This window comes from Oncorhynchus clarkii, chromosome 3 (assembly GCF_045791955.1).
Source record: "Oncorhynchus clarkii lewisi isolate Uvic-CL-2024 chromosome 3, UVic_Ocla_1.0, whole genome shotgun sequence".
Classification (NCBI taxonomy): domain Eukaryota; kingdom Metazoa; phylum Chordata; class Actinopteri; order Salmoniformes; family Salmonidae; genus Oncorhynchus; species Oncorhynchus clarkii.
Genome location: NC_092149.1, coordinates 36,642,320 through 36,670,260, shown reverse-complemented (window position 1 = coordinate 36,670,260; position 27,941 = coordinate 36,642,320). Strand labels below are relative to the sequence as shown.

The following is a 27,941-nucleotide window of genomic DNA, read 5'->3' as shown; positions in this document are numbered from 1 at the left end:
CGCTCCTTGAGGGAGAGTGCGCTGGTAAAGGGAGGGAGGGAATGAGGCAAACAAGAAACATGTAATCACCCAAACAACCGTTTTAGTCCTTTCCCCCTGGATTTGTGTCGTAAGGTAAGAACAGGGCACTTCTACTGCTAGTACTGTATTGTTAACATAAAATGTACCGGCTGACTTTTATTCCATACTCTTTCCAAACACCCTGCGATGAACAGATAGCCTACAGTATCTACTTCAAAGGATACACAGGGGGCCGCGAGACTGTTACAATGGGACTTGAAGGTAAAGTGTTGCTTTACAGTCCTAGTCGTTGTAAAGGGGATGTAGCCTATTGCATGCATAGGGACGAATAAGCAAATTAAAGTAATCTTCGTCATTTATCCTATGTAGCTGTGTTATAACAGAAACGTGTTTGTGTGGGGTGGTCATTTATCTGTTGGAGGTAATACATCATCATTCATCACGGTATTTTGAGGGGAATATCCGCAGTAGTCAATGTTTCGTTATTCATGTCTCAAATTTGCTAAAACACAGAGAGAGTTCCCGTTGCTGCGACTTGTGCTATTGTGATTTCTAATCCGATAGGATGCGTTTTACAAGCCACCACCCTCACCAATGTGCATAGTTTTGTCTGGGGCTAAACATTTCATCATAGGCCACAGCTCTGAAGTAAATTGTCTTGCTGGGCTTTGTTGATTAAATATATTACGAAATCCAGTACATAGATTACCCCAGTGGTCTAATTTATTACATTATTTTGTATTGGTTTGTCATAGCCCAAAGTCAGGACTAAACCAACAGTGGGTCACATCTCAGAGCAGATGTATTATGCAACAGACACACACCAGGTCACGTCATGGAACTCGGAATCTATTTGCTTGATATATTTAAATCTGTGGTTGTTGTTTAAATTTCAGGACACCACACCACAACCCCAGCTCTCACAGGCACAGCATTAGACATCCATCCCCATGTTTCTCAAAAGTCAAATTTCGAAGTGTTTAAGGTTAAGTTCAGGAATTCAATTCTTAAGGTTCGGCATTTAACTCTGAATGGTGAAGGTAAGGGTCAAGGTTTGGGATAGGGCTTCAAACTAAAATATTTAAAACTACTTCCTAATCAGAGGCAGGTGCTTACACTCACCCACCAACCCCATCCACAAAGCCCTAGCAAAACCAACATTTACTTGACGGTAACAGTGCTCACTGTTGCCCCTAGTGACCGCTTTCCACATCCCCTCCCGAAATGGATGGAAGTCAAATACTTACTTGTATCAAGGGTGACCTGGCTGTGCATGCACGCGTACACAGACACCGACCCACACATATATACACTAACCATCAAAGGTTTTAGAACACCTACTTATTCAAGGGTTTTCTTTATTTTTTACTATTTTCTACATTGTAGAATAATGGTGAAGACATCAAAACTATGAAATAAGCAAAAAAGTCTTGAACAAATCAAAATATATTTTATATTCTTCAAAGTAGCCACCCTTTTCCTTGATGACAGCTTTGCACACTCTTGGCATTCTCTCAACCAGCTTCTTCCAGCGTCTTGAAGGAGTTCCCACATATGCTGAGCACTTGTTGGCTGCTTTTCCTTCACCTTGTGGTCCAACTCATCCCAAACCATCTCAATTTGATTGAGGTCGGGTGATTGTGGGGACCAGGTCATCTGATGTAGCACTCCATTACTCTCCTTGGTAAAATAGCCCTTACACAGCCTGGAGGTGTGATAGGTCAATGTCCTGTTGAAAAACAAATGATAGTCCCACTAAGCCCAAACCAGATGGGACGGCATATTGCTGGAGAATGCTGTGGTAGCCATTCTGGTTAAGTGTGCCTTGAATTCTAAATAAATCACAGACAGTGTAGCCAGCAAAGCACCCCCACACCATAACACCTCCTCCTCCTCCATGCTTTACGGTGGGAACTACACATGCAGAGATCATCAGTTCACCCACACCGCGTCTCGCGTCTCACACCGCGTCTCACAAAGACATGACGGTTGGAACCAAAAATCTCCAATTTGGACTCCAGACCAAAGGACAAATTTCCACTGGTCTAATGTCCATTGCTTGTGTTTCTTGGCCCAAGCAAGTATCTTCTTCTTATTGGAGTACTTTAGTTGTGGTTTCTTTGCAGAAATTTGACCCTGAAGGCCTGATTCACGCAGTCTCCTCTAAACAGTTGATGTTGAGATGTCTGTTACTTGAACTCTGTGAAGCATTTATTTGGGCTGCAATTTCTGAGGCTGGTAAATCAAATGAACTTATCCTCTGCAGCAGAGGTAACTCTGGGTCTTTCCAGATTGACTGACCTTCATGTCTTAAAGTAATGATGAACTGTCATTTCTCTTTGCTTATTTGAGCTGTTACCATATAGGTCTATCTTCTGTATCCCACCCCTACTTTGTCACAACACAACTGATTGGCTCAAACGCATTAGAAGGAAAAATTCCACACATTTTCTTTTAACAAGGCACACCTGTTAATTGACATGCATTCCGGGTGACTACCTCAACAAGCTGGTTGAGAGAATGCCAAGAGTGTGCAAAGCTGTCAAAGGCAAAGGGTGGCTAACACTTTTTTGGTTACTATATGATTCCGTATGTGTTATTTCATAGTTTTGAAGTCTTCAGTATTATTCTATATTAGTAAAAATAAAGAAAAACCCTGGAATGAGTATGTATGTCAACTTTTGACTGGTACTGTATAAATTACACACACACACACACACACACACACACACACACACACACACACACACACACACACACACACACACACACACACACACGTTGCCAGATCCTTGCAATAGTGTGCAACTGCAGCACGCAATTTGGAGCATTCCTGTGTCCCCGAGCATCCCATTGGTTCCTGCATGAACCCCCACGAGCAACACATCTGCATGCCTGTGTGACACTTTTGAGTGTGCCCGACAAACGGGGGTGAAGGACATTGTGTACCGGTTGCCCCCGCTTCACTCTAGCACAGCAGGCGGGAAGCTGGTGTGACACTGTGTGCTGGCTAACTAGCTAGCTTGCTAGTTAGCAACACTATGTGCTAGCTTGCTAGGTATTTGGCTGTATATTTATACTAACAATACTGTCTGATTTACCTATCAGATGTCATAGCATAATCAATATTAAGTGATTTGACACGTTGAGTTTATGTTTACACTGTTTCAAATTAGGCAAGATTAACTAAAAATGAAACAAAGGTCTTGTACCGGAGATGAGTCAAATTTGATCTGACTGGCCCAATCAAGCCTTATTAAAATTAATTGAGTTGACCAATTTAATCTGCTACTGTAATTAAATTTGTAGCTTGGGTGTAATTGGACTTTGAGTTGGCACGGGAGACGCAGTGAAATGTTCATCGTTTTCAAGAAAGAACAACGTGTCAAATTGGTCGTGATAGGCAGTGTACCAAATGCAACCGGACGCATTGACAGGACCCCTGTGTTACCAGCTCAGCACACAAACAAAACATATTTGGTGCATCTGTCAGCGTCAGACAATATTGTGGCACGTGTGGAGAAACAAGAGATGAAGTGCCCCTGAAGACAGAGATACAGTATGAATGAGTTGGCAAAATATCGTTTTTTTTTGGGGGGGGGGGGGGGGGGGGTATACCGGACACTTGCCGTTGTTCTTCCTGTGGCATGTAATGTCACGTAACGCAATGTGTCAGTCTCATCATAGTGTGATTCTGATCCTTGTCCCAGGGGTCAGGGCTATGGCAGATTATAATCGGACCAGGGTTGGTATCTATTCCATTTCAGTTCCAGTCAATTCGGAAGTACACAGAAATTCCAATTCTCTTCAATGCTTTTCAACGAGGAACATTTAGAATTTGAATTTGGCTTACTTTCTGAATTGACCTGAAATGGAATTGACCCCAATCCTGACTCGGACTATACTCTTGACTGAGAAATGGGAGTCGTCAAAGTTCCCTTAGTTCCCTTGAATTAATCCTCCTGGGAGTAGAATGATGGGCCCTACTAGAATCTCTTAGACCAACTTTACACTCAAAATCCTCTTGGATGAACCAATACAGAGCCTGTACCATACTTTAACCATCATAGTGAACACTGCTCCCTGCTACTGTAGTCTGGATCACTTTGGCCCTACAGTGCCATGCGAAAGTATTCGGCCCCCTTGAACTTTGCGACCTTTTGCCACATTTCAGGCTTCAAACATAAAGATATAAAACTGTATTTTTTTGTGAAGAATCAACAACAAGTGGGACACAATCATGAAGTGGAACGACATTTATTGGATATTTCAAACTTTTTTAACAAATCAAAAACTGAAAAATTGGGCGTGCAAAATTATTCAGCCCCTTTACTTTCAGTGCAGCAAACTCTCTCCAGAAGTTCAGTGAGGATCTCTGAATGATCCAATGTTGACTTAAATGACTAATGATGATAAATACAATCCACCTGTGTGTAATCTAGTCTCCGTATAAATGCACCTGCACTGTGATAGTCTCAGAGGTCCGTTAAAAGCGCAGAGAGCATCATGAAGAACAAGGAACAGACCAGGCAGGTCCGAGATACTGTTGTGAAGAAGTTTAAAGCCGGATTTGGATACAAAAAGATTTCCCAAGCTTTAAACATCCCAAGGAGCACTGTGCAAGCGATAATATTGAAATGGAAGGAGTATCAGACCACTGCAAATCTACCAAGACCTGGCCGTCCCTCTAAACTTTCAGCTCATACAAGGAGAAGACTGATCAGAGATGCAGCCAAGAGGCCCATGATCACTCTGGATGAACTGCAGAGATCTACAGCTGAGGTGGGAGACTCTGTCCATAGGACAACAATCAGTCGTATATTGCACAAATCTGGCCTTTCTGGAAGAGTGGCAAGAAGAAAGCCATTTCTTAAAGATATCCATAAAAAGTGTTGTTTAAAGTTTGCCACAAGCCACCTGGGAGACACACCAAACATGTGGAAGAAGTTGCTCTGGTCAGATGAAACCAAAATTGAACTTTTTGGCAACAATGCAAAACGTTATGTTTGGCGTAAAAGCAACACAGCTGAACCCACCATCCCCACTGTCAAACATGGTGGTGGCAGCATCATGGTTTGGGCCTGCTTTTCTTCAGCAGGGACAGGGAAGATGGTTAAAATTGATGGGAAGATGGATGGAGCCAAATACAGGACCATTCTGGAAGAAAACCTGATGGAGTCTGCAAAAGACCTGAGACTGGGACGGAGATTTGTCTTCCAACAAGACAATGATCCAAAACATAAAGCAAAATCTACAATGGAATGGTTCAAAAATAAACATATCCAGGTGTTAGAATGGCCAAGTCAAAGTCCAGACCTGAATCCAATCGAGAATCTGTGGAAAGAACTGAAAACTGCTGTTCACAAATGCTCTCCATCCAACCTCACTGAGCTCGAGCTGTTTTGCAAGGAGGAATGGGAAAAAAATTCAGTCTCTCGATGTGCAAAACTGATAGAGACATACCCCAAGCGACTTACAGCTGTAATCACAGCAAAAGGTGGCGCTACAAAGTATTAACTTAAGGGGGCTGAATAATTTTGCACGCCCAATTTTTCAGTTTTTGATTTGTTAAAAAAGTTTGAAATATCCAATAAATGTCGTTCCACTTCATGATTGTGTCCCACTTGTTGTTGATTCTTCACAAAGAAATACAGTTTTATATCTTTATGTTTGAAGCCTGAAATGTGGCAAAAGGTCGCAAAGTTCAAGGGGGCCGAAAACTTTCGCAAGGCACTGTATATCCTGTATATTTTCACCACATTCAGAGTGTCATAGATGTGTTCTTATCTTTTCATAATGTAGTTATTTTTATTGCTAAGTTGTACATGTAAAATTCTGGCATTGCTACAGAAAAAAATATTTCAGTGACGAGTGACTGAATATGAAATAATGCTGTGAGTTTCGCAGGCATGAAATCAGGAGCATCTCTTTGAAGATAAAGCAGTTTGTGTATGTGAGAGTGTGTGTTGGGGCAGCTATCTGTGCTCGTGATGTGAAGAGATAACTGTATCAACACGTGTGCACGTGTGTGTGTGTGCGCGCGTATGCATGTGTGCTCATGGACACACGCGAGCACACACACACACACACACACACACACACACACGTTCATCCAGGTCCCCATCGGGAGATTACGTGAATAATGGCCATTAGGGGCAAAAAATATATAAAAACACTCTAGCAAGCCACGAGCATACATTGCTAGGCACTCGTTTTTAGTTTTCTTGTTGTAAAACCTATTCCAAACCAAAGCACTTAACTTACAGGTCACAGGCAAAGGTTTCCCTGTTTTTCCAAACCTTTCTACATACAACAGCTAAATACATCATACAAATGATCTGCAGTAATATAATTGTCAAGGTAGATGTTGTATCCTTGATATAACACACAAAGAGGGACGGCTACCTGTCAACATGCTCCTTTGGAATTGTCACGGCCGTCTTCCTGGAAGGAATAAGTGGACCAAAGTGCAGCTCACAACGAGCGTACATATTCCTTTTATTTATAGAAATGGAGCCAATAAAACAAGGACACGACCGTGAAGCTTAACTTCGGCTATAATGCTTGTAACAAAGTCAACTACCCACAAAACAACAGGGAAAGAAGGCTGCCTAAGTATGATTCCCAATCAGAGACAACAATAGACAGCTGTCGCTGATTGAGAACCATACCTGGCCAAAACAAAGAAATACAAAAACCTAGAAAATAGAACATAGAATGCCCACCCAAATCACACCCTGACCAAACCAAAATAGAGACATAAAAAGGCTCTCTAAGTTCAGGGCGTGACAGGAATGCTTGGAAATGATGGTTCAAAGTTATCGGATTTTAGTGCACAATCTGCTCACCTGCTGGATATTGTACTGTTGATTAAAAAAAATTGAACTCTATTTCACATTGGACCAGCTATTCCAGTCAGGAATTAATCCGGTGCCAGGATATATCAAAATAGTTTTCAATTTTCACTAGTGCTGCACTGTGACATTCTTGTCGGTCGGGTTTATGCAAATTCACCAGGGAAGATCAAGATCATGGATGTTCTTGGCTAGCTAAGCCACAGTTGGGATAGCTAATGTTTATTAGCTAGCTATCCAGCTAGCTAATCTTGGGTCCACAGTGCAATTGTCAGAAAGGGACTAGCTAGCTATATATGGTCAAATTTGCTGAATTATTTTCATGTGGTAGTTAGCCATATTCTGGTTAGCTACTTAGCTTGCTGGCTGCAGCACCAATGGATAGATGGTTTACTTAGTGGGAAACAATATTTCTAGCTAGCTAGCTAACATTCATTGTTCACTGAACAAAATATAAAGACAACATGCAACAATTTCAAGGATTTTATTGAGTTACAGTTCAAATATGCAAATCAGTCAATTTAAATATATTCAGTAGGCCCGAATCTATGGATTTCACATGACTGTTAATACAGATATGCATCTGTTAGTCACAGATACCTAAAAAGAAAGTTAGGGGAGTGGATAAAAAAAAACTGTCAGTACGTGGTGAGGCACCATTTGCCTCATGCAGCGCGACACATCTCCTTCACATAGAGTTGATCAGGTTGTTGATTGTGGCTTGTGTAATGTTGTCCCACTCCTCTTCAATGGCTGTGCGAAGTTGCTGGATATAGGCGGGAACTGGAACACGCTGTCGTACACGTCGATCCAGAGCATCCCAAACATGCTCTATGGGTGACATGTCTGGTGGGAATGGAGGGCAAGGAAGAACTGGGATATTTTCAGCTTCCAGGAATTGTGTACAGATCATTGCGATATGGGGCCGTGGATTATCATGCAGAAACATGAGGTGATGGCGGTGGATGAATGGCACGACAATGGGCCTCAGGATCTTGTCACAGTATCTCTGTGCATTCAAATTGCCATCGATAAAATGCAATTGTGTTCATTGTCCGTAGCTTATGCCTGCCAATACCATAACCCCACCGCCACCATGGGAACTCTGTTCACAACGTTGACATCAGCAACCGCTCGCCCACAAGACATTATACACACTGTCTGCCATTTGTCCGGTCAAGTTGAAACTGGAATTCATCTGTGAAGAGCACATTTCTCCAATGTGCCAGTGATCATCGAAGGTGAGCATTTGCCCACTGAAGTCGGTTACAATGCTGATCTGCAGTCAGGTCAAGACCCTGATGAGGACGATGAGTTCCCTATGACGTTTTTTGACAGTTTGTGCAATAATTATTCTGTTGTGCAAACCCACAGTTTCATCAGCTGCCCGGGTGGCTGGTCTCAGTAGATCCTGCAGGTGAAAAAAACTGGATGTGGAGGTCCTGGGCTGACGTGATTACACCTGGTCTGCGGTACTGCCGAATTCTCTGAAACAATGATGGAGGCAGCTTATGTAAGAGAAATGAACATTCAATGACCTGGCAACAGCTCTGGTTAACATTCCTGCAGTCAGCATGACAATTGCGTGATCCCTCAAAACTTGAGACATCTGTGGCATTGTGTTGTGTGACAAAACTGCACATTTTAGAATGGCATTTTATTGTCCCCATCACAAGGTGCACCTGTGTAGTGATCATGCTGTTTAATCAGCTTCTTGATAAGCTTTCCTGTCAGGTGGATGGATTACCCTGGCAAAGGAGAAATGCACAAAAACAGGGATGTAAAGAAATCTGTGCACGAAATTTGAGAGAAACAAGCTTTTTGTGCATATGGAACATTTCTGGGACCATTTATTTCAACTCATGAAACATGCGACCAACACTTTACATATTGCGTTTATATTTTAGTTCAGTGTACATCTGTTGTGTCATACAACGAGTCTTATCAATTAAAATACACTGTCTGGCTATAGCTATCTAGCTTGATCATATCTCATTATTTGCAGATAATGGGGCCGTGAGTCAGTATTATTGACGTACATGTTTATTTCCCAGATACACAAGTGTCTTCTCACATCATATCAGTATCATTTCTTATCCATAAAATTACTCATAGAAGCCTTGTCTCTAGCTTGTGCTCCTTGCAGTAAGCCATTATTCTTTTATTTTTTGCCCTCAAACGATGTAATCCTTGCATTCTATGGCCAAAAAATCTTCACCAAAAAGCAGAAAGTACACCTAAAATGTAGTCAAAGACAAAAATGTTGTTGAGACCTATTTAATGAAGCCTAAATTAGCATTATTATGTAGTGTTGTGTTTTTTTTGTTTGTTGTGGAGACCTTTGCCTGCCTTTAACCATTCAGAAGTCATGCTTAAACTTAACAGTCAAGTCGTTTCTGTTTCAACCCTATCCCAAACCTTAGCCCTTAACTTAACCAGTCAGATTCTCATGCAGGGAAAAGACACTAGTGCATAACTGAATTTAATAACTTTTTTTCAGCGATTCTCATAATGCATTATCATAATGAGTTTTTGTGTGTGTGTGTGTGTGTGTGTGTGTTTGTGCGTGCGTGCAAGTGGGTGCTTGCATGTGTGTGTACACGTCTGTGCGTGTGTGCATGCGTACGTGTGTATGGAGTATATGTGTGTGGTAGAGGTGGCCGTTAGATATATCCAGCGTTGAAGGAACGTAGCCGGTGTGGAGGAGAGATTGTACAGCAATTACTTTGAGGCCTTGGTCTGGTCAGCTGTGGCTCTAATGCCATTTCCAAGAACAATGAGCAGAAAAGGGCTAAAGCCTCAATGATGACACTTAATCGCATTGGAATTCCTTGCCAGGCCTGACCTTGGAAAGATATTAACCACTCGACAAGTGACACCCGGTGCGCGTGTGTGCTTATGTGTGTCTCCCTGCATCTTCGTCTGTGTGTGTCTTCCTGTGCGTGCTTTTGTGTGTGCACATGCATCTAAAATAGTTTTGCGCGTTTCAGTCTATGATATGTAAGTGTGTTTCAGAAGAAAAAAAATTGGCACAGACATTATAAATCATTTTACGTTTGTTTGTTTAATCGATATTAAGAGATGTGAACTAGCGAAGAGGGACTTGCGGAAAATGACAGTTGATGCTTTATACACCAACATTCCGCATAGTGACAATTCCCTGTTCATAATTGTAACGTAAAGTTCACATACAGTATGTGATGCTAAACGTACCCAATTTAAATCGGAGGCAGAGCGAGAGAGGCATGTTAGCATAAGACATGCACTTAAAGTGGTCGAAGATCGTGAGACAGAGACTGTCTGTGTTGGACAGGAGGCAGACCATGGAGGGGGGGGATCTGGGGTCTCTAGACCAGTGGTATGTGTGCCACATTGTCTGTTCAATAGAGGCCTTTGAATTTTTAAACAGCATCAGTTACCCCGGACTGTCATTGTTTTGGCACCCTTGGCCTTGGTAAGTGCATATCTGACAGTGTCGGGAGGGACGGATAGTGCTCAGGTGACTTAACTAACCGTGTGTTTTATTAGAAATGAATATCACAACATTAAGGCATTGTTTGTAGAGGGTATGGGCTAACAACGTGTATGTGTGCACACGCTTGCGTGCGTGCGTGCGTGCGTGCGTGCACGCGTGGTGTCTGAGAAAGAGTGCGAAAGAGAGAATGAAGGAGAGCGATTGCCCACATAGATTCTTCACGCATGAGTAGTTAGTTCTTGTTGTAATGAATGCACCAATCCGCCAAGGTGGAAAATGTGTGTTTCTGCGAGCTCTCCTCCAATGACTGTTTCCTTTCAATCCACATTACCTTATCCTGCATCAGCCATGTTTAATTGAACTCCCTTGGTCTCTACCACGGAGGTGGGTTTCAATGCGAACAAGTAGGGTCTATTGAAATGCTCGAAAGCTCGGCAGCCCTTGGGTGCCCTAAAAGCAGAAGAAAAAAGTCACTTAAGCTGATACTCCTCAATGTGAACAAATGTGTTGTCTGGAAATTGTCTGGAAGCCAGTGAATAGAGAGAAAAAAGGGTGTTGCTCACCAAAGTGAAATGCTAAAGGCCATGGGACTAATCCACATAAATCATTGAACACTGCAATGATCTTAGATGGAGAAAATTGTTTTTTTTTACTGATTTGCATCTACCTCTCCCTGAGTCAGATCCAACAGAGAAAAATTAAATAGTTGTAGTCAGTACAAGCATGAGACAGCATAATTATCGAGTATAATATAATATAATACAAAAAAAGAAACCGAGCTGGATTCAGAACTCTCACAGAGAGAACAAAACTGTCTCTTCAAAACAAAAAGCGCTTCCCCCCCTCTAATATGGACAGTTGTGTGTCTGAAATTCATATGTGCAGCATGCAATAACAAAACAACAACTAAAAAGAGCTGCAGACAGCACTGTGGGTTCTGCATGTGAAAAGGCAGAGTAGAGCATTACCATGATAAAGAGACAGCATCAATTAGAACAACGTGGTGTATATGAATCAAAAGGCTTATTAAAATGATGCCGCTAAAGCCCAGGTCACTGAGGCTACAGCTGGAAACAGCTTTGTGTAAGTAGTCCTTGACTTGTTGAATTCATGTCTGGGTTTGCCAGGTCCCCAGTCTGCTATCTCTCTGTCTCTCTCTGTCTCTCTCTCTCTCTGTCTCTCTCTCTGTCTCTCTATCTCTCTCTCTCTCCCTCTCTCTCTCTCTCTCTCTCTCTCTCTCTCTCTCTCTCTCTCCTTACACTTGGCTGTGGAATCCTCGTCTTTCGAATCTATAGTAACGTTAATTCCTCACGGAAGCGTGCGGCGTTTGCCATTTTGTTTTCTAAGAACATAGAGACACCGGTCTCGTATTTCAACAGGGACACTTCACAACGTCATGAGATATTCTGACAAGTTAGAACACTGACATGGAAATGTATCAATCGCATCCGAGGGTGTTTCAGAAACAGGGTTACTCATGCAGTGTATGTGTCGGTGTGTTAATGTTCCATGTTCCTATCTGTCTGCCTTGTGTTTTGGAGGCCTGCCAGATTGAAGAGGAAGAGCACCTATTTTGCTGAGAGGTAATTGCTACACAGAAGCCTCTGATTGCCAGGATCTTTCACTGGGAACAGTCCCCGGCTCCCCTTTCCACCTACACCCACCAACAACCTGATTACAAATCAACTTATTGATTTGATGAGTGCAAGATGTTTGCTAATAACTGCTCTCATACCATCTGTTAATCTTTGTTGTGATTAAAGAGGTAATCCCAATACCCATTATTCCCAATGACAGAGGCCAGGATCTTTCTCTTACGCAAGGGAGAGCAGCTCCAAGGATATCGGTGATCTCCGACTGCGATTGAGAAATCGTCTCCCGCCTCCCACACAACAAACGTGATACAAACAAGAATTACAACCCTCACTAAAAGTCCATTACCTCTTATAATCACACAAAATGATTTTTCTTAAATATGATAATAAATCACAGGGCGGATCAATAGCCCGAGGACCAACTGCTATGCACTGATAACGTATCAATCAATATTTAGTATTTCGATTTTAATTAATACCCGACCAGCGTCTAGAGGCCTGTTAACAGAGACAAAATATTATCTCTAAAACGAGAGACAATAAATAAATAGATGAAAAGAATAGAACCCTGTTAGCATGCTCAAGTTGCTCCTCATATCTGTCATGGATCAGTTAGTGGCTTAGCTGTGATTAAGGTGCTAGGAAATTATTTAAAAGAGTGGTTGTGTGTGTGTGTGTGTGTGTGTGTGTGTGTGTGTGTGTGTGTGTGTGTGTGTGTGTGTGTGTGTGTGTGTGTGTGTGTGTGTGTGTGTGTGTGTGTGTGTGTGTGTGTGTGTGTGTGTGTGTGTGTGTGTGTGTGTGTGTGTGTGTGTGTGTGTGTGTGTGGTGGGAGGGGACAGGCAATGTCAGCATCTACAGAGGGCCATGTCTCCAGAGCATGCTGGGTATTGATGAGGGAAAAGCATCACTAAGCTCCTGCAGCCAGGATACAAAAACATCCCTGAACACACACACACACACACACTCTAAAACATCCTTCTTATTGATAGGATTACTATAATCAAATGTACACATGGAAAACCTGTATTTTTTTATGAACACATTAACTTAAATTAAAGCATCCAGTAAGATCATGGATCACATTGTATTCCAGTTCTTGAGTCTAGTCATTCACATAATTAACATACAACATATATTGCTGAGCCATTCCATTGAGTTCATTATAGTTATACTTAATTTACAGTATACTCCACAGTCTAAATCACACAGACCTAAGGCTTGTCTAAATCACACAGACATAAGGCTTAGCATTAATTGAAGTTAATTTCCTGAACTGCTTTGCACTGTACAGTAAAACCCACAATTAATTTGCCATCGCATGTCTCTACAGAAACACTTAAGGAAATAGTTTCAGAGGATTTAGTCATTACATCCTGAGCATGTTGCACGCACGCTTTAAAGAAGGGGTGAACGGGGTAATCTTTCCTTAAGGTTTTAACTGGTAAATCACTGCTTAAACATAGGACTGACAACTGTTTTCAATTGGATTGCCACCCCTGACATTTGCAATTGCAATCCTTTTTCTTGATAAAGAGATTCAAATAGATAGATATTGTACAGCGTTGAGCATGGTGTATGGTTGCCACAGGCTGAATATACAGTGGATTCGGAAAGTATTCAGACCCCTTTCCTTTTTCCACATTTTGTTATGTTACAGCCTTAATCTAAAATGGAATATATATTTAAAAAATCCTCATCAATCTACACACAACACCTGATGATGACAAATAGAAAAATATTTTTTATACAGAAAAAAACTGAAACCTTATTTACATAAGTATTCAGACCCTTTGTTATGAGACTTGAAAATTAGCTCAGGTGCATCCTGTTTCCAATGATCATCCTTGAGATGTTTCGACAACTTGATTGAAGTCCACATGTGGTAAATTCAATTGATTGGACATGATTTGGAAAGCTACACACCTGTCTATATAAGGTCCTACAGTTGACAGTGCACGTCAGAGAAAAAAACCAAGCCATGAGGTCGTAGGAATTGCTCGTAGAGCTCCGAGACAGGATTGTGTCGAGGCACAGATCTGGGGAAGGGTACCAAAAAATGTCTGCAGCATTGAAGTTTGGAACCACCGAGATTCTTCAAAGAGCTGGTCTCCTGGACAAACTGAGAAATCGTGGTAGAAGGGCCATGATCAGGGAGGTGACCAAGAACCCTATGGTCACTCTGACAGAGCTCCAGAGTTCCTCTGTGGAGATGGGAGAACCTTCTAGAAGGACAACCGTCTCTGCAGCACTCCACCAATCAGGCCTTTATGGTAGAGTGGCCAGACGGAAGCCACTCCTCAGTAAAAGGCACATGACAGCTTGCTTGGAGTTTGCCAAAAGGTAACTAAAGGACTCTGTGTCAAGCCCTGACCTTAGAGCTTTTAATGTCTCTATTTTGGTTTGGTCAGGGTGTGATTTGGGTGGGCATTCTATGTTCTTCTTTCTATGTTTTTGTATTCTTTGTTTTGGCTGTGTATGGTCAGGGACAGCTGTCTATCATTGTCTCTGATTGGGAACCATACTTAGGTAGCTTTTTCCCACATAGTTTTTGTGGGTAGTTAATTTCTGTTTAGTGTTTTGCACCTTACAGGACTGTTTCGGTTTTGGTTATTCTCTTTGTTATTTTTGTTATAGTGTTCAGTTAAAATAAAAAGCATGAACACTTACCACGATGCGCTTTGGGCCGATGATTCCTCTTCCTCTTCTTCAGATGACGAAAACCGTGACACTCAGACCATGAGAAACAAGATTCTCTGTTCTGATGAAACCAAGATTGAACTCTTTGTCCTGAACGCTCTGTGTCATGTCTGGAGGAAACCTGGCATCATCCCTACGGTGAAGCCTGGCAGTGGCAGCATCATGCTGTTGGAATGTTTTTTTTAGCGGCAAGGACTGGGAGACTAGTCAGGATTGAGGGAAAGATGAACGGAGCAACGTACAGAGAGATCCTTGAAGAAAACCTGCTCCAGAGTGGTCAGGACCTCAGACTGGGTCGAAGGTTCACCTTCCAACAGGACAACGACCCAAAGCACACAGCGAAGGCAACGCCAAAGTGGATTCGGGACAAGTCTCTGAATGTCCTTAAGTGGCCGACCCAGAGCCCGGACTTGATCCCGATCAAACATCTCTGGAGAGACCTGAAAATAGTTGTGCAGTGACGCTCCCCATCCAACCTTATAGAAGAATGGGAGAAACTCCCCAAATAGAGGTGTGCCAAGCTTGTAGCATCATATCCGAGAAGAATCAAGACTGTAATCACTGCAAAGGTGCTTCAACAAAGTACTGAGTAAATGATATACTTATGTAAATCCAATATTTCTTTAGTTTCTTAATAACATTTCTGAAAACCTGTTTTTTCTTTGTAATTTCAAGGTATTGTGTTACAATTTATTTAATCAATTTTAGATTAAGGCTGTAACCTAACAAAATGTGGAAAAAGTTAAGGGATCCAAATACTTTCCAAATGCACTGTAAGAGTTACACGGTGGCTGGATTAACAAGAAGTTAAGCTTTATTTTGGTGTATCGCACTTGTGATTGTATGAAAGTTAAATATTTCGAATAATTTAATTTGAATTTGGCGCTCTGCCATTTCACCGGATGTTGTCAAATCGATCCCGTTAACGGAATTTGATCCATAAGAAGTTTTTAAGACATGAAGATCAGTCAATCTGGAAAATGTCAAGAACTTTGAAAGGTTCTTCCAGTGCGGTCACAAAAACTATCAAGCGCTATGATTAAACTGGCTCTCAAGAGGACCGACACATGAAGAATCTCAAATATAACATATTTTTGGATCTGTTTAAAACTTTTTTGGTTATTACATGATTCCATATGTGTTATTTTGTGTTTTTTATGTCTTCATTATTATTATACAATGTAGAAAATAGTAAAAAATAAAGAAAAACCCTTGGATGACTAGGTGTCCAAACTTTTGACTGGTACTGTATGTCTGGGCTTCCTTGGATTTCTTTTATGTTTTTTTATGTAGACTTAGAAAAAATGTTTTACAGTTTTATTCTGACACATTAATGACACATGGCATGTCTGAGTAATTTGATAAGTGTTTCTGATGAGGGTAGTGTCAATCTACACTACCGTTCAAATGTTTGGGGTCACTTAGAAATGTCCTTGTTTTTGAAAGAAAAGCTAATTTGTTGTCCATTAAAATAACATAAATTTGATCAGAAATACAGTGTAGACATTGTTACTATTGTAGCTGGAAACGGCAGATTTTTAAAGACTTTCTTTATTCTTCTATTCTTGTTCTGAGAAATGAAGGCTATTCCATGAGAGAAATTGCCAAGAAACTGAAGATTTCGTACAGCGCTGTATACTACTCCCTTCACAGAACAGCGCAAACTGTCTCTAACTAGAATAGAAAGAGGAGTGGGAGGCCCCGGTGCACAAATGACGCCTCCCTGGTCCTCAACTGGCACCTTCATTAAATAGTACCCACAAAACACCAGTCTCAACATCAACAGTGAAGAGGAAACTCCGGGATGCTGGCCTACTAGGCAGAGTTGCAAAGAAAAAGCCATATTTCAGACTGGCCAATACAAAGAAAAGATTAAGATGGACAAAAGAACGCAGACACTGGACAGAGGAACTCTGCCTAGTAGGCCAGCATCCCGGAGTCACCTCTTCACTGTTGACGTTGAGACTGGTGTTTTGTGGGAATTGCCAATTGAGGTCTGTTTCCATATGTACAATTTCTGGGATGTTTTATTATAGCTCATGAAATGCGGGGCCAACACTTTATATGTTGTGTTGACATTTTTGTTCAGTAAATATTAAATTTTATTTCTGTATAGCAGCAATTAATATTTTACACTGTAAATGAAATGTAAATCAGTGTGCAAATTATAGGCTAAATATGATAAACTAATTATTCAATTTAAATGATACAAATTCCAACATGCCAGGGCATTAAACAATTGACATAAAGAAAAACAAACTTATTTTTTATTTTTTATTAAACACTTTTTTAAACAACATTATAAAGTAAAATAACATATTGTACAGTCACACTTTATTTGGATAGTCCGTCTGTGCTCTGTCATACTATCAACACACTATCTGTTGATAAGCAACTGCTTTCTAAGATTATGGTTAGGTTTAGAATAAGGTTAGAGTAGGGGTTAAAGATAGAGTTAGGGCTAGGATTAGTGTTAATAGATAGTTAATTTAAATGTTACTGATAGTCTGTAGACTACAGATGGCAAATCCAAAATAAGTGCTATTGTACATATTGAGTAAGGTGAATTGAGAGATCACAGCAGAGTTGTGAGTTAGAGGTGTTCAGATGTGGACAGAGGAGCCGGGTTGGTGGCTGGGTGGGTGGGTGGAGACTGGAGCTGGGGGCTGTAGGAGTGGCAGCTTGGCCAGGACATGACCCCTCTCCCTGGGAAGGCAGAGAGGTTGGTCTGGGCTAAGCGGAGAGACTGCAGGGCGCTTGGGGTTACCGCTGGGTTTAAGCGTCTCAAGGCTGTCTGACCTTTTGTAGGTCAGCTGGCTATTAGGCCATAACTAGTGCAGGCTGCACACACACACACGCACCAAAGCACGCAACCACCAAGGCACACACACACATAGACACCCTCTCTCTCTCTCCCGCTAGCCCACAGTCCTACCACTCAAGTAGGGGCAGTAAAGGGTCATCTACAAACAGGCCTCCACATCACACCTCACGATCATCAAAACATAGATGAAGGCGATCAAAAGTACACAACATGTTATGTGGAATCGTATAGCCTGAACATGGTGCCACACATGATGCGCCTACTACTAAAAACGACTTGGAATAATATGGGTTGTTGATGTTGAGAGACAAAGAAGGAGCACAGCCACTATGTTTTCTTGTAAAGCTCCATCACCTAGAGACTAGAGCTGATTGGTCAATCCTTATTAATCCCTACTCACTATTCTCAGGACAGAATGCCAAGGGTCGCTGCAAGGGGTTGGCCTCCTTAGCCTTATGAGTCAGCTGTCTACTGCATTACTGTAATTGATTAATTGCATTTTGTAAGACAACTCATGAAAGCCCAGCGCACTATTCAGTTATGCTAAAAAAAACATTGAATCGATTTTAGAATAAGACTGTAACGTAACAAAATGTGGAAAAAGTTAAGGAATCTGAATACTTTCCAAATGCACTTTAATTTAAGAGCTACTGAAGGACACCATTTGTCCAAAGCTGGCAATATACAGTACCAGTCAAAAGTATGGACACACCTACTGGTTCCATTCCATTTTTTAAATATATTTTCTACATTGTAGAAGAATAGTGAAGACATCAAAACTATGAAATAACACATGGAATCATGTAGTAACCAAAAAATTGTTAAACAAATCAAAATATAGTTCATTTTTGAGATTCTTCAAAGTAGCCACATTTTGCCTTAATGACAGCTTTGCACACTATTGGCATTCTCTCAACCAGCTTCATGAGGTAGTCACCCACCTGGAATGCATTTCAATTAGCAGGTGGGCCTGTTAATTGGTGGAATTTCTTTCCTTTTTAATGTGTTTGAGCCAGTCAGTTGTGTTAAGATAGGGGTGGTATACAGAAGATAGCCCTATTTGATAAAAGACCAAGTCAATATTATGGCAAGAACAGCTCAAATAAGCAAAGAGGACGACAGTCCATCATTACTTTAAGACATGAAGGTCAGTCAATCTGGAAAATGTCAAGAACTTTGAAAGTTTCTTCAAGTGTAGTCACAAAAATGATCAAGCGCTATGATGATACTGGCTCTCATGAGGACCGCCACAGGAAAGGAAGACCCAGAGTTATCTCTACTGCAGAGGATAAGTGCATTAGAGTTACCAGCCTCAGAAATTGCAGCCCAAGGTAATGCTTCAAAGAGGAGACTGCGTGAATCAGGCATTCATTGTCAAATCAAGTCAAATCAAATTGTATTCGTCACATGCGCCGAATACAACAGGTGTAGTAGACCTTACAGTGAAATGCTTACTTACAAGCCCTTTAAAAAAATGTTTTATTTAACCCCTCCACCGCCCCTCTTCGAAGGACAAATATCTTAGTTTTTTTTTACAGACTTTTTGCTACATATACAGCACATACATTTTACCTACAGTGAGGGGGAAAAAAGTATTTGATCCCCTGCTGATTTTGTACGTTTGCCCATTGACAAAGAAATGATCAATCTATAATTTTAATGGTAGGTTTATTTGAACAGTGAGAGACAGAATAACAACAAAAAAATCCAGAAAGACGCATGTCAAATTTTTTTTTATAAATTGATTTGCATTTTAATGAGGGAAATAAGTATTTGACCTCCTCTCAATCAGAAAGATTTCTGGCTCCCAGGTGTCTTTTATACAGGTAACGAGCTGAGATTAGGAGCACACTCTTAAAGGGAGTGCTCCTAATCTCAGTTTGTTACCTGTATAAAAGACACCTGTCCACAGAAGCAATCAATCAATCAGATTCCAAACTCTCCACCATGGCCAAGACCAAAGAGCTCTCTAAGGATGTCAGGGACAAGATTGTAGACCTACATAAGGCTGGAATGGGCTACAAGACCATCGCAAGCAGCTTGGTGAGAAGGTGACAACAGTTGGTGCGATTATTCATAAATGGAAGAAACACAAAATAACTGTCAATTTTCCTCGGCCTTGGGCTCCATTTAAGATCTCACCTCGTGGAGTTGCAATGATCAGGAGAACGGTGAGGAATCAGCCCAGAACTACACGGGAGGATCTTGTCAATGATCTCAAGGCAGCTGGGACCATAGTAACCAAGAAAACAATTGGTAACACAATACTGCAGCGCCCGCAAGGTCCCCCTGCTCAAGAAAGCACATATACACGCCCGTCTGAAGTTTGCCAATCAACATCTGAATGATTCAGAGGACAACTGGGTGAAAGTGTTGTGGTCAGATGAGACCAAAATAGAGCTCTTTGGCATCAACTCAACCCGCCGTGTTTGGAGGAGGAGGAATGCTGCCTATGACCCCAAGAACACCATCCCCACCGTCAAACATGGAGGTGGAAACATTATGCTTTGGGGGGTGTTTTTCTGCTAAGGGGACAGGACAACATTACCGCATCAAAGGGACGATGGTCAGGGCCATGTACCGTCAAATCTTGGGAGAGAACCTCCTTCCCTCAGCCAGGGCATTGAAAATGGGTCGTGAATGGGTATTCCAGCATGACAATGACCCAAAACACACAGCCAAGGCAACAAAAGAGTGGCTCAAGAAGAAGCACATTAAGGTCTTGTAGTGGCCTAGCCAGTCTCCAGACCTTAATCCCATAGAAAATCTGTGGAGGGAGCTGAAGGTTCGAGTTGCCAAACGTCAGCCTCGAAACCTTAATGACTTGGAGAAGATCTGCAAAGAGGAGTGGGACAAAATCCCTCCTGAGATGTGTGCAAACCTGGTGGCCAACTACAAGAAACGTCTGACCTCTGTGATTGCCAACAAGGGTTTTGCCACAAAGTACTAAGTCATGTTTTGCAGAGGGGTCAAATACTTATTTCCCTCATTAAAATGCAAAACAATTAATAACATTTTTGACATGTGTTTTTCTGGATTTTGTTTATGTTATTCTGTCTCTCACTGTTCAAATAAACATACCATTAAAATTATAGACTCATCATTTGTTTGTCAGTGGGCAAACGTACAAATTCAGCAGGGGATCAAATACTTTTTTCCCTCACTGTATACATTTTGCACATACAGTGGCTTGCGAAAGTATTCATTCCCCTTGGCATTTTTCCAATTGTGTTGCCTTACAACCTGAAATTGAAACCGATTTTTTTGGGGGGGTTTGTATCATTTGATTTACACAACACTTTGAAGATGCAAAATATTTTTGTTGTTGTGAAACAGACAAGAAATAAGACAAAACAACTGAAAACTTGAGTGTGCATTACTATTCACCCCCCAAGTCAATACATTGTAGAGCCACCTTTTCCAGCTATTTTTGCTGCAAGTCTCTTTGAGTATGTCTCTATAAGCTTGGCACATCTAGCCACTGGGACTTTTGCTCATTCTTCAAGGCAAAACTGCTCCAGCTCCTTCAAGTTGGATGGGTTCCACTCGTGTACAGCAATCTTTAAGGCATACCACAGATTTTCAATTGGATTGAACTTTGGGCTTTGACTAGGACCTTCCAAGACATTTAAATGTTTCCCCTTAAACCACTGGAGTGTTGCTTTAGCAGTATGTTTAGGGTCATTGTCCTGCTGGAAGGTGAAACTCCGTCCCAGTCTCAAATCTCTTGAAGACTTTTGACTCTTGAAGAACAGGTTTCCCTCAAGAATTTCCCTGTATTTAGCGCCATCATTCCTTCAATTCTGACCAGTTTCACAGTCCCTGCCTAGGAAAAACATACATGATGCTGCCACTATCATGCTTCACTATGGGGATGGTGTTCTCGGGGTGATGTGAGGTGTTGAGTTTGCACTAGACATAGAGTTTTCCTTGATGGCCAAAAGCTCAATTTTAGTCTCATCTAACCAGAGTACCTTCTTCCATATGTTTGGGGAGTCTCCAACATGCCTTTTGGCAAACACCAAATGTGTTTGCCTATTTTTTTCCTGAAAGCAATGGCTTTTTTTCTGGCCACTTCTGTAAAGCCCAGCTCTGTGGAGTGTACAGCATAAAGTGGTCCACTGTGGAGCTTTGCAGGTCCTTCAGGTTTATCTTTGGTCTCTTTGTTGCCTCTCTGATTAATGCCCTCCTTGCCTGGTCTGTGAGTTTTGGTGGGCGGCCCACTCTTGGCAGGTTTGTTGTGGTGCCACATTCTTTCTATTATTTAATAATGGATTTAATGGTGCTCCGTGGGATGTTCAAAGTGTCAGATCTTTTTTTATAACCCAACCCTGATCTGTACATCTCCAGAACTTTGTCCCTGACCTGTAGGGAGAACTCCTTGGTCTTCATGGTGCTGCTTGCTTGGTGGTGCCCCTTGCTTAGTGGTTTTGCAGACTCTGGGGCCTTTCAGAACAGGTGTATATATACTGAGATTATGTGACAGATCATGTGACACTTAGATTACACACAGGTAGACTTTCTTTAACTAATTATGTGACTTCTGAAGGTAATTGGTTGCACCAAATCTTATTTAGGGGCTTCATAGCAAAGTGGTGAATACAAATCAAATGCATGCACCACTTTTCCGTTTTTTCTTTTTATATATATATATTTTGAAACAAGTCATTTTTTTTCATTTCACTTCACCAATTTGGACTATTACATGAAATCCAAATAAAAATGTATTTAAATTATAGGTTGTAATGCAAAAAAATAGGAAAAATGCCAAGGGGGGTGAATACTTTTGCAAATTACTGTACATTTTACATACAGTACATGGTACTTTTTTATATAACAACAATACATTACCAACTCTTTAATCCCAACCCTCAGCCACTCTCAGCCCATCCCACCTATAACCATAGACCACCCTTGTTTGGTTTCCATGTGCCATATATTTTTCAATTGTGCTGTGACGTTTTACAAAATTTTTAAAATCTTTCTAATTATATATTATCCACAGATTGTGAGCTAAAGATGAAAACCGTTCCCACGAGTATTATTATATTATTTATTGACTGGCTATGGCTTTCCAGGTCGCCCAACACTGCTAATTGTAAGGTTAATTTTAGGTGCATGTTGTAATTTTTTAACCAGAAACAAGCTCCAGTTGGAAGTCGGACGTTTACATACACCTTAGCCAAATACAATTAAACTCAGTTTTTCACAATTCCTGACATTTAATCTATGTAAAAATTCCCGGTCTTAGGTCAGTTAGGATCAACACTTTATTTTAAGAATGTGAAATGTCAGAATAATAGTAGAGAGAATGATTTATTTCAGCTTTTATTTCTTTCATCACATTCCCATACACTCAATTAGTATTTGGTAGCGTTGCCTTTAAATCTATTTTGTGAAGTGCACCAGTCCCTCCTGCAGCACAGCACCCCCACAACATGATGCCACCACCCCTGTTCTTCACGGTTGGGATAATGTTCTTTGCCTTGCAAGCCTCCCTCTTTTTCCTCCAAACATAATGATGGTCATTATGACCAAACAGTTCTATTTTTGTTTCATCAGACCAGAGGGCATGTACGATCTTTGTCCCCATGTGCAGTTGTAAACCGTAGTCTGGCTTTTTTATGGCGGTTTTGGAGCAGTTGCTTCTTCCTTGCTGAGCGGCCTTTCAGGTTATGTCAATATAGGACTTGTTTTACTGTGGATATAGATACTTTTGTGGATGTTTCCTCCAGCATCGTCACTGCTGTTGTTCTGGGATTGAGTTGCATTTTTCGCATCAAAGTACGTTCATCTCCAGGAAACAGAACGCGTCTCCTTCCTGAGCGGTATGATGGCTCCGTGGTCCCATGGTGTTTATACTTGCGTACTATTGTTTGTACATATGAACATGGTACCTTCAGGTGTTTTGAAATTGCTCCCAAGGATGAACCAGACTTGTGGAGGTCTACAATGTTTTTGCTTGGCTGATTTCTTTTGATTATCCCATGATATCAAGCAATGTCAAGCACTGAGTTTGAAGGTAAGGCCTTGAAATGCATCCACAGGTACACCTCCAATTGACTCAAATGATGTCAATCAGCCTATCAGAAGATTCTAAAGCCATGACATAATTTTCTGGAATTTTCCATGCTGTTTAAAGGCACAGTCAACTTCTGACCCACTGGAATTGTGATACAGTGAAATAATCTGTCTGTAAACAATTGTTGGAAAAATGACTTGCACAAAGTAGATGTCCTAACCAACTTGCAAAAAGTATAGTTTATTAACAAGACATTTGTGGAGTGGTTGAAAAATGAGTTTTAATAATGCCAACCTAAGTGTATGTAAACTTCCGACTTCAACTGTAGGTGTTCCTTTTGTCCAGGTGGGAAAAGGCAGTGTTGAGTGCAATAGAGATGGCATCATATGCGGATCTGTTGTGTCGGTGTGCAAATTAGAGTGGGTCTTTGGTGTTAATGGTGTTGATATGAGTCATGGCAAGCCTTTCAAAGCGCTTGGTGCCTACAGACGAGAGTGCTACAGGTCGGTAGTCATTTTGGCAGGTTACCTTAGTGTTCTTGGGCACAGGGACTATGGTGGTCTGCTTGAAACATTTTGGTATTACAGAATCAGAAAGGAAGAGGTTGAAAATGTCAGTGAAGACACTTGCCAGTTGGTCAACGCATGCTCAGAGTACACATACTGGTAAGAAGTCTGGCCCCGCGGACTTGTGAATTTCGACCTGTATAAAGGTCTTGCTCACATCAGCTAAAGAGAGCTTGATCACACAGTCATCTGGAACAGCTGATGCTTTCATGCATACTTCGGTGTTTCTTGCCTTGAAGTGAGCATAGAAGTAATTTAGCTCGTCTGGTAGGCTCGAGTCAATGGGCAACTTGCGGCTGTACTTCCCTTTTGTAGTCTGTAATAGTTCTCAAGCCCTGCCACATCCGACGAGCCTCGGAGCCGGTGTAGTACAATTCAATCTTAGTCCTATATTGACACTTAGCCTGTTTCATGGTTCATCGGAGGGCATAGCAGGGTTTTTTATCAGCGTCCGGATTAGAGTCCCACTCCTTGAACACGGCAGCTCTACCCTTTAGGTCAGTGCGGATGTTGCCTGTAATCCATGGCTTCTGGTTGGGGTATGTACGTACGATCACAGTGGGGACATCACCGATGCGCTTGTTGATGAAGCCAGTGACCTGATATGGTGTACTCCTCAATGACTTCGGAAGAATCCTGGAGCATATTCCAGTCTCTACTAGCAAAACAGTCCTGTAGCTTAGCATAAATCGGATTTAAGTTTCCCTACATTAAAGTCCATGGCCAGTAGAAGTGCCACCTCTGGATGAGCATTTTCCTGTTTGCTTATAGCCATATACAGCTCATTGAGTGCAGACTTCGTGCCAGCATTGGTTTGTGGTGGTAAAAAGACATCTACGAAAAATATAGATTAAAATTCCCTTGGTTAATAATGTGGTCTACATCTTACCATGATATACTCTACCTCAGGTGAGCAAAACCTTGAGACTTCCTTACTATTATATTTGGTGCACCAGCTGTGTTCTATCTTGCCGATGTAGCATAAAACCCACCAACTTTATTTTACCCATGTCGTCGTTTAGCCACGACTCGGTGAAATATAAGATATTACAGTTTTTAATGTCCTGTTGGTAGGATATTCGTGATCGTAGCTCGTCTATTTTGTTATCCTGTTATTGTATGTTGGCTAATAGTACTGATGGTAGAGGCAGATTAACCATTCGCTGTCGGATCCTTACAAGACATCCCGACCTCCTTCCCCGATATCTCTGTCTCTTTCTCCTGCGAATGACTGGGATGTTGTCCTTGTCGGGTGTCTGAAGTATATCGTTTGTGTCTGACTCATTAAAGAAAACATATTCTTCCAGTACGAGGTGGGTTGCTGTCCTGATATCCAGAAGCTTTTTTCAGTCATAAGAGACAGAGGCAGAAACATTATGTACAAAATCAGTTACAAATAACGCAAAAAAAAGACACACAATAGCACAATTGGTTAAGAGACCGTAAAACGGCCATTAAAAACAAATTGCTGCAAAGAAGCCACTACCAAAGGACACCAATAAGAAGAAGACTTACTTGGGCCAAGAAACATGAGCAATGGACATTAGACCGGTGGAAATCTGTCCTTTGGTCTGATGAGTCCAAAGATTTTTGGTTCCAACAGCCGTGTCTTTGAGAGATGCAGAGTAGGGGAACGGATGATCTCTGCATGTGGGGTTCCCACTGTGAAACATGGAGGAGGAGGTGTTATGGTGTGGGGGTGTGCATTGCTCGTGACACTGTCTGTGAAATCATTTTGAATTCAAGGCACACCTAACCAGCATGGCTTCCACAGCATTCTGCAGCGATACGCCATCCCATCTCGGTTGCGCTTAGTGGGACTATCATTTGTTTTTCAACAGGACAATGACCCAACACACCTCCAGGCTATGTAAGGGCTATTTGACCAAGAAGGAGAGTGATGGAGTACTGCATCAGATGACCTGGCCTCCACAATCAGCCGACCTCAACTCAATTGAGATGGTTTGGGATGAGTTGGATTGCAGAGTGAAAGAACAACAGCCAACAAGTGCTCAGCATATGTGGGAACTCCTTCAGGAATGTTGGAAAAGCATTCCTCATGAAACTGTTTGAGAGAATGCCAAGAGTGTGCAAAGCTGTCATCAAGGCAAAGGGTGGCTACTTTCAAGAATCTCAAGTATAAAATATATTTTGATTTGATTAAAACCTTTGGGGTTACTACATGATTGCATATGTGTTATTTCATAGTTTGACGTCTTCATTATCATTCTACAATGTAGAAAATAGTACAAATAAAGAAAAACCCTTGAATGAGTAGGTGTGGTCAAACATTTGACTGATACTGTATATGGGTCAGGGTTAGGGTCATGCCTCTGTTTGAGGATTTGACATATGTTTATACATACATAACATTTACTTAGTCAGTCACGTGGACAAAAAAGGATTTGCTAGGATTGTTATACTTTTGCTTTCACGTCCATATTGGGAGGGGAATGTAGCCATGGTTGCTGAAACAATTTGGGACTATAAATCATTGAAATCTTCAGGAAATGCCAACTTTTTTTCTACAAAATATATTCATGTGAACCATTACAGTACATGTTCTTTGTAAGTGTTGTGCTTTTAAAAATAGTTCTTCAGATAAGTGCTTTTACAGTGGGTGTGTCATCATTTCCCAAACACTATGGTGAATCTGTTGTTTTGTGAAGGTCAAATACTATCATATGATCCAAGCCTAGCTCCTCTCTGAGAACATGGCACTGGCTTTGGACACTGTCCATGTCAGGCTACTGTAGGTCAAAGAAATCAAATACATTCATGGAACGGGCCAGGTAACACCTCACTTCCAAACCCACAGCTCTTAAAGGGAAATCACACCCAACCAGCACTCTCATGAAACTAATACCTGTTTGTTGTGTGTGTGTGTGTGTGTGTGTGTGTGTGTGCACGTGTGCGTTTGTGTATCTGTGTGTGTGCCTGTGTATGTGTGTGCATTCGTGTATACGTGTGTAAAGGCACCTGCCACCATGAATACTCAGGAGCCAAAAGGCTAAGACACTGCTAAAATTGAAATACAGTAAGGGGTGGAAGGAAAGAGAGAGAGAGAAAAAAAGGATAGTGAAAGTAAGAAAATACAGAAATAAAGGTGAGGGGGGAGAGAGAAAAGACAGTGGGGAGAGGTTGGGTGACAGGCAGCTGTGGAGACAGGGTTGTTAGTTTATGTAGGCTGCGGGCTGAGTCGACTGGAAAATTTTGATCACTTTAATTTACTATATCCAGCGCAGCCACTCTCCCTGTCCAGTGCTTTTATCAAGCCCGGTGAGCTGCTATTGATTTTTTTATTTTCTGCTCAGGATAAGAAGACAGAGAGTTAGGGAGCTCTAGTGAATGGAGAACTTTCCTCAGATTGCTGCTATTCTCCAGCTTATTGCATCCTGTCGTTTGTAGTTTCAGATGATGTCCAGTACGGCACGGCTGCTCCAGCCAATAAACAAGGTGACTAACAATGGAAGTGGACCAGGAATGAAGAGAGGGAGACAGGGTATAACCTCACAACACTCAGCAGGGAGAAAGGGGGGGGGGGGGGGGGGGGTGCAACGTGTATCAAATACAAATGGTTTTATGCATCTGTAGTCTATTTTGGAATGATTAACATGTTGTGTAGTTCTGTGTACATCATTTTGATCTGACCAGAAGATGATAGTAGATTGTTTTAAATAAATATTTAGGGGTCTTAAAAAATGTATTGTTTTCTTTAGATTCTTGGGAATATCAAAGTGACATTCATTTAACAGATATAACAAATTAGTTGATTTTAATATACAAAATGGAAGAGGCAGGATAATGGAAATGATTTATTTCCCAGGAAGAAGTTTCACAAGTCCCATGATAGAATTAAATGATTTTAGGACTGAAGGCAAAAAGAC

The 27,941-nt window shown here is 41.4% G+C and overlaps 1 long non-coding RNA gene across 1 annotated transcript; it reads left to right on the top strand.

Moving 5' to 3' along the window:
- Positions 1–48: 48 nt before the first annotated feature.
- On the top strand, positions 49–27,549 carry LOC139405951 (uncharacterized). Its single transcript, XR_011633925.1, has 3 exons — positions 49–114; positions 216–282; positions 27,463–27,549. It is a non-coding gene; the product is annotated as an uncharacterized lncRNA (long non-coding RNA).
- Positions 27,550–27,941: the final 392 nt, after the last annotated feature.